We start from the raw sequence: 10,974 nt of genomic DNA on the forward strand, positions 1-10,974 counted from the left end.
ATATGGCTGTGGTGATGGTTACATATATTTGTGAGTATATTAAAAACCATTGACTTGTACACTTTTTTTTTGTTTTTTATTTATTTATTTATTTATTTACTTATTTATGGCTGTAGTGGGTCTTCGTTTCTGTGCGAGGGCTCCCTCTAGCTGCGGCAAGCGGGGGCCACTCTTCATCGCGGTGCGCGGGCCTCTCATTATCGCGGCCTCTCGTGTTGTGGAGCACAGGCTCCAGATGCGCAGGCTCAGCATTTGCGGCTCACCGGCCCAGCTGCCCCGCGGCACGCGGGATCCTCCCAGACCAGGGCTCGAACCTGTGTCCCCTGCATTGGCAGGCAGATTCTCAACCACTGCGCCACCAGGGAAGTCCCTGACTTGTACACTTAAAATGGATGAATTGTATGGTATGTGAATTATGTCTCGATGATTAGCTGTTTAAAAAAGAACAAAAAGTAACACTTTGTTTCTTTTTATTGTGGACATGTATTATGTTATACAGATATCCCACAATTTTGTTTATCCATTCACCAGTTGATAGACATTTTCTTGTCTCTCCTTCAAGACTATTATGAATAATGCTTCCATGAATATTAACTCAAGTCTTTGACTGGATATAAATTTTCATTTCTTTTGGGTAAATACCTAAAGGTCAGACCTCTGGGATATATAACAGGAGTATGTTTAACATTTTAGGAGACCGTCAAATTGTTTTCTAAAGTATCTATATTCACCAGCGAGGTATGAGGCTTTCAGTTATTTCACATCCTTGCCAGACTTGGTATGTTCAGTTTTATTTTTAATTTTAGCCATTCTATTGGATGTGTAGTAGTATATTGTCGTTTTAATTTGCATTTCTTTTTATATTAAGCATTTGTATATAATCCTTGTTTTTTCAAACATTTTGTCTATTTAAAAATTAGGTTAATTTTTTCTCTTTGTTGCATTTTAAGAGTACTTTCTATATTCTGAACACATGAACACAAGATCTTTATCAGATGTATGTTTTTCATCTTGTCCCAATCTGTGGCTTATCTTCGTTTCTTAATGGTATCATCACAGAGCAAAAGTTTTTAATTGTGATGATTCATAGGGACTTTGGAGGATGGAAGGTGAATACATGGGCTAATAATTAATATTAAATGAAAATCTATAATTTTAATAATATTCTGAGTATATTAAGTAAACAGATTCTTTGGTTGTAATATACCTATAAGAGACTGGCGAGAAAATCCCTGAATCTGCTAATTGTTAGTATTTATGAGATCATGGTCATTGAAACTTCTCTCTATAGTTAACTGCTTAACAAGTGTTCAACTGCTAAGTGGATATACAAAGCACAAACAGAATTTGAAAATTTCTGAAAATTAAGAATATTTTATCAGCTTTGATTATCTGAAAACATCTCTACCATGTTGGATGATTGAAATGGAAAGAATATCAGAAAATATCTCTGTCTTAAAATACTGAAATGTTAACCCCTTAGTTACTAAGCATCAGTCTTAACCCATCATATTCCTTGAATGAATATTTCAAATTTGAGAAGATGAATAAGTAGATGAATGAATGGTGGTCATTTAAAGTAACACACAAAATCTGAAGTAATACTTCTACTGAACCACTTGAATGAGATAGGCAGGAAAATAAAATCAGGTACGTAACTGAGTCTTACTTTTCATATTTTCTAAAAGTACTATTCAGTGGATTTCTCTTTAAATGCCAACTCTATTCCTGGTTTTGTGTATGACTAGTTTTGACGTTTTCTCAGTTGCAGCTGCTTTTTAAGAGTCACAAAGTGCTATTAGAGAACTGAAAAAACAATGAGACAATGGTTCTTCAAGAAGGATGAAACAGGGAGTAATTGATGCAATTATCCTTAGCAAGTTGGATTTCATCTGCAAAATAATATTATTGAAATAATATTGTATTCTCTAAGTAGGCAAAGAGCCATGATTTTGAAGTCATATATATAAAACTCTTTCATAGTATTGATTTTCCACAAGCCAATGCTGTGAAATATAAAGGTCATTAATTCTACATTAACATTTAATTATTTGAATAAGAATATACCACTGATACTGAGAATTTGTATAATTACATCAACATTAATTCTTTAAATGTGGTTTCTTACAGAACTAGGTGATGAAGTTGAAAGTTATCATCCATTCATAACGTCCTAAACATTGATATCACTTAACATGAACTGGATTTATGTATTAAACTACCCTTCTTACTGATTTATTCTACAAAGAGCTAAACCCCTCTAATAAAATAGGAAAGTAGCTTCTGACCATATTCATTTATCTATATGATGAAGTTCTTACACTAGGTCATCTTTCTTTTCTTTCTCATGAGACGTTTATGATGGAATTCATTAAAAATTTCTAATATCTATTAGATATTATTCTTCAAATAAAAATTATCTATTGTGTTTATGCTGTGTGATACTCATTATGTCTATTATAGGTTACTAAATTATTGTGGAATGTATGTCTTTATAACTTATTAGTGCCATTTACCTAGGTATTGAGACTATTTTATATCTGATGGATCTGTAAATTAATAGCATTTATTAACTTATTGCATCAATAAATGATTTTTTGCACTGTAGATTTTAAAATTATTTACTTCAAAATTAATTACACAACTCTGGTATTTTCTCTAAAGATTTTTAGCTGTTTATATGGAGAGTCGATCAGTGTAGACCAAATATACCACATTTCATTTTTTTAACTCAAGCCTTTGACAGAAATGATGAAAATTCAGCTTCTAGTCAGCAGCATTCATAGAGCTATTGCTCTTCGATTGTTGGTGATCATCTCTTAAAATAACTTTTTAAGTGAAAAATTTTTAATACAAAATTGAAAAAATGTGAATAGAGTATAGAGAAGACTGATTTGATCTTTAATAAGTCTAACAGAAATAGAATATGACATGTTCTTGTTTCTTTCTAAACTACACTTTAGTGATATCACCAAGTGTAATCTTGATAGTTCCGTCATGGTTTCTTCAGATGAAAATGATCTCTGAAAAGTGTTGACTTGATAGTCCTGTGTACTCTTTATTACTTAATATGTTTTGGAAGAATCTCTTTGATTCACCTGGATCACTGGTATCATTTAAATATATCTTCTTTATACAAAAATAAAAACTAATCTTTCTTATCTGGCCAGTTTTCAGAAGCAATATTAAATCTCTTGGCTGTAATGGTTTTAACCATTGAATGCTGACTGTGCACTTTAAAAAATGCACTTCCTACTCCTTTCTTTGTTCATGTTTCAAAAAATAAATGTCAAATTCCAGACATAATTAAATACACATATAAAACAGGTGTTTTGTGCCTTTCCTTGTCCTTGTGAGGTATTACAAGGCTAATGCGTTTGATTTTTCCTCTAGAGCACAGTAGTATGTGAATAATTACATAGAATGCCTGTCATCTGTTTCCTTCTCTGAATATAAAATTAGAAATGGAGTCTTGGCAAATAGTCCAAATAGCAGAATTAACCGTTTATAGCATAGGTAATTTCCTCAGTGTGTTCTATTGATATTGTACATAAAATATAATGAGGTACAGTACTAAAATTTTAATCATCCCTTGATCACATCGAGTGATGAAATATACACTGGACATTCATTTTAAGATTTTTTAAAATTTTAATTCTCTATGGTGTAGGGCTTTTAACTAATTTAGATTACTTTACACTTATTTACATTTCAATTTATTGAATATATTGCTTTAATTTCCTCAGACCTAATGTACCACATTCCTATATATTCTTTTGGGAGTGAGAGGAGTGAGAGAGCAACTGAAGGTGAGAGTGGCAAGTAAGAAACCTGAACAATCACTTCCCCTGGCTTTGGAGCATTATTCTATTGGTCACTGATCTTTGTAGCTTCAACATTACTATAAATCTTCATACCAGTGGATGTCAGTAAGTGTTCACAGAAACGATGGCCTGTAATTAAGCATACCTGAGAAATTAAAGAACAACATAGGATACTCTGAGCTTTAATATGTTACTGTTGTAGGTCTTAAGAGGATTTTAGTTGCAATGAGTTTTGAAGAGATTTATTCCAGACTTTCATTTTTTAATTTCTTTTGAGACAGGTCTTCCATTGAAATCACTTCCAAAAACCCAGATTTATAGAATTGTCATTACATGATACTATCTTTTATTTATTTATTTATTTATTTTTGGCTGTGTTGGGTCTTCGTTTCTGTGCGAGGGCTTTCTCTAGTTGCGGCAAGCGGGGGCCACTCTTCATCGCGGTGCGCGGGCCTCTCACTATCGCGGCCTCTGTTGTTGCGGAGCACAGGCTCCAGACGCGCAGGCTCAGTAATTGTGGCTCACGGGCCTAGTTGCTCCGCGGCATGTGGGATCTTCCCAGACCAGGGCTCGAACCCGTGTCCCCTGCATTAGCAGGCAGATTCTCAACCACTGCGCCACCAGGGAAGCCCGATGCTATCTTGAAATCTGCCATCAAGAGCAGCAGTGAGAACTGAAAGCAACAGAAGCTAAGAGTTGCAGTCTCAAGTTTCCTTCCTTAATAAGGTAACATAATTTTTGTGTCCAAAAAGAAAGCCTTGAGATTTTTAAAAAGCATCTGGAGCTGTAAGCTACTGAGACTAATATTATTACTTTAATATTTTTACCTAGTGTGCCAGCACACTGTTGGGAATTAAACACTAAGAACTGTTTGATTGTCGATCAATTTTCATTGAAATGCTTTTTTGAAGGAAACCTCATCCAGGTTTCAGGGTATTAGGTAGTAAGAAATCTTTTTGTGCTTGCCTTGAACTTACTATCTTCAGACCCGTTAATGACTCTACCTCTTAAGGATTGATCACTTTCAGAAGTCTGAGCTTGTAAAATCTTTAAACCTATCTGCAGCCGATGACAAGAAAAGGCTGCCATGTCAAGCGGACAGTTACTCTTTGTTCCATTTCAACTGAACTTCTCTGACTGTCGCTTTACCTTGGTGATTTTTTTATGAGCTGTATTGCTGACAATTCTTTAGGTCACCTAAACTGTGTCTTTAAGAAGAGCTGGGTTAAATAAATGTACTTTTGCAAATTTAATCAAATAACCTGCCATATTCTTAGATAATTGATTATATTGCATTGATGTGTGGACTAGAAACGACATAAGCTCTCCTCCAATTTGTACAAGTCACACTCTTACGCTCTGTGCTTAGTTGTTTGTATCACTGATGACCTCCCCAAGAGTAGCACAGTGGTGCAGCCCTGACAAAGAGTGGGCAGAAAATATTTTGAAATCAACTCTAGGAAAAGATTATTTTACTAAACTAATTTATGGAAAATAGGGTTAACTTAAACCCTAGAGCTGTATTTCAAAGTATTATTTTCTAAAAAAAAGAGTAAATTTATATTTGTGCATCGCACTCAGTAAGTAAAGTTATTATACTTTTGTTGGAGCTGTGAGGTTTGTAACTTACGATGAACTTATTAAATTTCACAAATATTCATCAGATGGTATGGGGAGTCTAAGGCCCAATTTTCAAATTGTTCAGTTAAAGGATTATGAAACAAAAAAACAAACAAAAACTCAGAAAACAAACTTCCCAGCTGTGCCCAGAAAAACCTGCTGGTAAACAGGACAGAAACCCTACTGCCTCAATAAGTACACATACATAAGAGAACTTCCATTATTTAAAAATAAAAATATTGCTTTGGATTAGAAGTTGTTCAGAGCTAGAAAAAGTATTTCTTCGACTTCAAGGGGTATAATTCATACATTCATTTAAAAAGACATTTTCTCCCCAAAATGTAATGTCTATTATAACCCATACTTTTGGATTTGACTAAACATCTTCTCTAGCTATGAAGATGTTCCTTTTCTACATGTAGCACTAACCACAGAAGGAACCTACTCAGTACTCCAGAGTTTAAATCCTGGTGATCCCTCACTGGCAGAGCAGAGTGAAGGCTAATAGAATCCTCAGCTGTCCTTAGTTACATAATGAAAAATAAGAAAAATGATATTGGAATCCAGGCCTGTCTGACTCCAGTGATAATTATTTAATACACATTATAAAATAACATAGTGGAGATTTTCTGAGAGGAAAAGTAAAAGTAATATCTATTTGACAAGGCATGGTTAAGAGGCAGAAGCCAATTCTAGCACAGTGGCAATGTATATTGGAGAGAGGAAAACAAGTTACATTGCCTCAGGTGCCATTTGCCCTCCCTAGGCCATTGCCTCATTGTTTTATTTTGTTTCATCTTTGAATCAGGAAATGCAAAAGTTGCTGCAGATAAAGTCTTTCTGAAAGAAGCAAAAGTTATCAAATAAGAAGCAAGAGTGATAGTACATGCTACAAATAACAAAGAATTTTGATTCTAAATTTCTCTGTCATTTGATTTCAGTTCCAGATGTCCTAGCTGTGGTTTGAAAGGAATATCAGGTATCCCTAGAAAAATCTATTTCCTAATAGTCTTATGAATGGCATTTGTTATCTGGTGAATTTGCTATGGTCTGAGTGCTGTCTCTCAGCATTATAGGCTCAGAATCTTGATTTCTCAGTACATAGAAACAAAATCTATTTCTCAGAGGCAAACTCTTATTACCCAAGTTTATGAAACTGCTTTGTAAAATTAATAATGAGATGTATAGCTTTCATAGACTTGGGGAGAGCTATATCTTCATGTTAGCTCCCTTTCTTTCCATGAAGAAATAAGAAGAAATAAAAAAGTAATCAAATGATACATTAACTTACAGTGAGAAATGACTAACAAATAACAAGCATACTTTAGGTCTGTACAACAGATGACAAATATGTTCCTTCCTGTAGGAAAGCTATAGAGAGCTAAGAAATAATCAGGAGGTTTTGAGCATGATATTAGAAAAATGAGAGTTAGAAGAATAGCCTGATTAATCCATCTTACTCTATGAATGGTCTTGCCAATGGGACCAAATATCTTCTATGTTTATAGTACCCTATGTTTCTTCACACACAGAAAAAGCTGATTTTAATAATTGGGCCATAATATTTGAACTCTGTTAGATGAGCTACCTCTCCATAGATAGCTGAGAGAATAGGTTCTGTCAACACTGACTTCTGAGACTATTTGGTTTTCCACGATTCATCAAAGTCTTCTCCTCAGCTAGCATACGATTAAAGCTCTCTGGCTTGCATTTCTCTGACGATTAGTGATGTTGAGCATCTTTCATATACCTGTTGGCCATTTGTATGTCTTTGGGAAAAATGTCTATCCTTTGAGCATTTTTCTCTGGATTTTTTTTTCTTGCTATTGAGTTGCATGAATTCATTATATATTTTGGATATTAACCCCTTATTGGATATTTGTTTTGCAAATATTTTTCTCCCATATCATAGGTTGCCTTTTTATTTTGTTGATTATTTCCTTTGCTGTACAGAGGCAAGTTTGATGTAGTCCCACTTGTTTATTTTTTTTATTGCTTCACACCTGTTAAGATGGCTATTACCAAAATGTCAGAATAGAACAAATGTTGGCCAAGATGTGGAAAAAAAAGGGAACCCTGGCATACTGTTGGTGGGAATGTAAATTAGTACGGGCAATAGGAGAACAGTAAAAGTTCCTGTAAAAATTAAAAATAGAACTACCAGACTTCCCTGGTGGTCCAGTGGTTAAGACTCCATGCTTCCACTGTAAGGGGGCATGGGTTTGATCTCTGGTCAGGGAAGTTGCATGCCAAACAGTGCAGCAGAAAAAAAAAAAGAACTACCATGTAATCCAGCAATCCCACTTCTGGGCATATATCCAAAGGAAATAAAATTACTACTTCCAATAGATACCTGCATCCACATGTTCATTGTACCATTATTCAGAGTAGCCAAGATATGGAAACAACTTCTAAGTATCCATCAACAGATGAATGAATAAATAAAGTGTGATATATACATATATATATATATATATATATACACACATAAATATATATACATACATATATACACATGTACTAGAATATTATTCAGCCATATGTGGTATCTAAAAAGTCAAACTCAAAGTAAAAGAGAGTAGAATGGTGGTTACCAGGGGCTGAAGTGGGGAAATGGGGAGATTTGGTCAAAGAATACAGACTTTCAGTTAAAATTAATAAGTTCTGGAGACCTAATGTTCAGCATGATGACTATGAGTAATAATAATGTATTGTATACTTGAAATTTGCTAAATGAGTAGTTGTTAAGTAATTTATACACACCCACAAAAGGCTAACTATGTGAGGTGATGGATATGTTATTAGCTTGACTGAAGTAATCATTTCACAATGTATATGTTTATCAAAAAAATCACACTGTACATCTTAAATATATAAAATTTTTACTTGCTAATCATAACTCAGTAAACCTGGGAATAAATAAAAAGAACCTGAGTTTAACTAATACAGGGCCCCAAAGAGAAACATAATTCTCTTTCTCTAGATGTTTTCTTTCCTTTAGTTAGGTTATAGTCAAGCTTTTTACTTACAGGTCTGAGATTCAATTTACCTCTTTAAAACATGAAGTTCTAACATATTTTAAAATAACAGATTCCCTTCAAGTCTGTGAATGGGGAAATATGGACTTAAAATTCACATACATGCATATACACACATGCACACACACACACACACACACACATTTACTTTATTTTAAAATATCCTTTCAGAAGGTTTTTGGATCCCCTGAATACCATGTATTTCTGTAGCTTTCATATCATCTGATACAGTATTGAATACATCATGGATGGTAAAAAATATTTATCTATTGACTTCACAAATATTTACTATCTATGTTCCATGTAGCGTACCAGAAGCTACGAACATGAAGGAAAAACACACATGGACCAGGATCTCATGAAGCTATCTGTCTAGTAAGATTCTCAGAATTTGCTGTGAATATCATCTAGCAGATTTCTACACAATTTTTTTCATTCATTACTGAAAAAAAATGAGTGGAACACTTTTTCCAAGTTATTAGGGAAAACATTGGAATTGGGTCCTAGCCAGTATGTTAATGAATCACTGGAGCCCGTGGCTTATCAGCCTGTATACTTTGGTTATTTTATTTCAGCTTTATTTACTAATCTTGATGGTACTGATCATTAGTGAGTCAAATTATCTCCGTAGCAGATGATAGATGATCTATTAGAGTAAAGCTACTAAGAGTTGAAATGGACAGATGTCACAAAGATGTGAGGCAAACTATTTCCTGTTTAGAATTTTGACAGCTAAAAAGAACTGGCTAAACAATAGTAAAGGAGCTCATGGAGTTGATTCAGAGACAAGGGAAAATGTGTAGATAGGGGTAGAAACCCAGGATATTGAACTTCCAATCTCACTTTTCAGATTGGGAAACTGAAAAATATTAAACTATTCATTATAATATCAACTTGATTTATAATACCAATGTGCTCACACATTGAACACACAAAACACCAAAACCTGATAACATTACCCCAGAATATAATAGATGTTTTTAAATTATTTGTATACTTGATTTCACTTATTTGATTTCTTTGTATAACTAAGAGAAAGCTTTACTGAGAAATGACTTCTTCCATACTTAGTACATATTGTGAGAGCTGATGTGTATTATGCTTAGTTACCTGAATATCCTTAAAGACAGCTGGCTGAGCTTGGTTAACTAAGAGGGATTTCTTTGGATGTGTATTTGAAAACAAAAACTTCTGAATTAAAAACATATTTTAGATTTTTATTTCTTTAATTCTCTTTGAGAATTAGAAGGAATAATGAAAATATATAATTAAAAAGTTTAATCTTCTTGTGGATATTTTTTAAAGGATCACCAGTTTGAAATCAGTAAGTTCCACTAGTTTTAACACAGGATCAGCTTAATTTCTTAATATAGGAGCATATAATTTTGCATGGATATTATGCCGCCTGGCTATATTTTGCTAATTCACTACTTGATTAGTGATGACTATTAACTAATGAAATTATGAATTTGAAAATTATAAAAGCTGGAAGATTTTTGCCTTTTGAGCATGAAACATCTTCATAATATTTCCCATAATTTCACAGTTTAGTCAGTCATTGAAGATAACAGTCCATTTCTCATAGGGTGGGAGATTCTTATTTTTATATCTTTGACCCTAAATTTATATTAATATCTTTATAAAATAATGATAGTATGAACCCCCAATATGCCCACTGTATAGAGAGGCTTCAAAACATTCTATTTCAGGAGAATATATATGCTTAGAAAGGCCTTCAACATGGCTTTTCTTTTCCACTAAGCATTACTAAAGAATGTTTCACATAAAGAGTGATGAATGCCCAGGCATTTAATTATGCAGGAAACAATGCGAAATTAGCATGATTCTACTAGCTGGGATAATTGTTATCTCCCCGCCTGATTAAAATTTGACCTTTACAGACTGGTTTATTTCTTAATCTATTTAATTGTTCAAACAACTTTTCCAGACATATTATAATTTTCTTTCTCTCTTTAGTTCGTGTTGTCTGTCTTATTCTATGATAAGGAAAAACGAAAAATGCTGTTAACCTCTTCAAAACACAAAATAGTAGTTCTTTAAATCATAGTTCTTTAAATCATAATGTCACATAACTTTGTAGTGTAGTCCATGTTTGAATGAGGTCATTGTTTTTTAATTAAAACAAAATTTACAGTTGTAACTGAAACCTCATTAAATAATGATACAGAAAAATAACCTGGTACTGCAAGAAAGAAAGACTAGGATAAATTTGATTTGATGCTCAGTTTGTCACTACTTGGCGTTAAGCTGGTTCTGCCATTTTATTTTCAAAGTGTGCAAATGTTTCAATAAAATTGTTTATCTTCTTTGCAAAGCTAAAAACAGATTTTTCATTGAAAATGGAAAACTGCTGTACTTTAATTAAACGAACATGTCTTTTTAAAATCCTTATCCAGAGAAGACACTGTCCTTACTGATGATTAGACTTAATTCAATAAAGATTTCTTTATTTAACAAGTTACTCCTTTGAA

General features: G+C 33.4%; 1 long non-coding RNA gene across 1 annotated transcript in view; it reads right to left on the reverse strand.

Moving 5' to 3' along the window:
* The window catches only part of LOC309659051, a 209,880-nt gene extending 199,349 nt beyond the window's left edge, over positions 1 to 10,531 (reverse strand). Inside the window, exon 1 of the long non-coding RNA XR_014262546.1 lies at positions 4,165 to 10,531. This is a non-coding gene — a long non-coding RNA (uncharacterized lncRNA). The remainder of the gene's footprint in view (positions 1 to 4,164) is intronic.
* Positions 10,532 to 10,974: the final 443 nt, after the last annotated feature.

Source organism: Balaenoptera physalus (assembly GCF_965194825.1).
Source record: "Balaenoptera physalus genome assembly, chromosome: 3".
Taxonomy (NCBI): domain Eukaryota; kingdom Metazoa; phylum Chordata; class Mammalia; order Artiodactyla; family Balaenopteridae; genus Balaenoptera; species Balaenoptera physalus.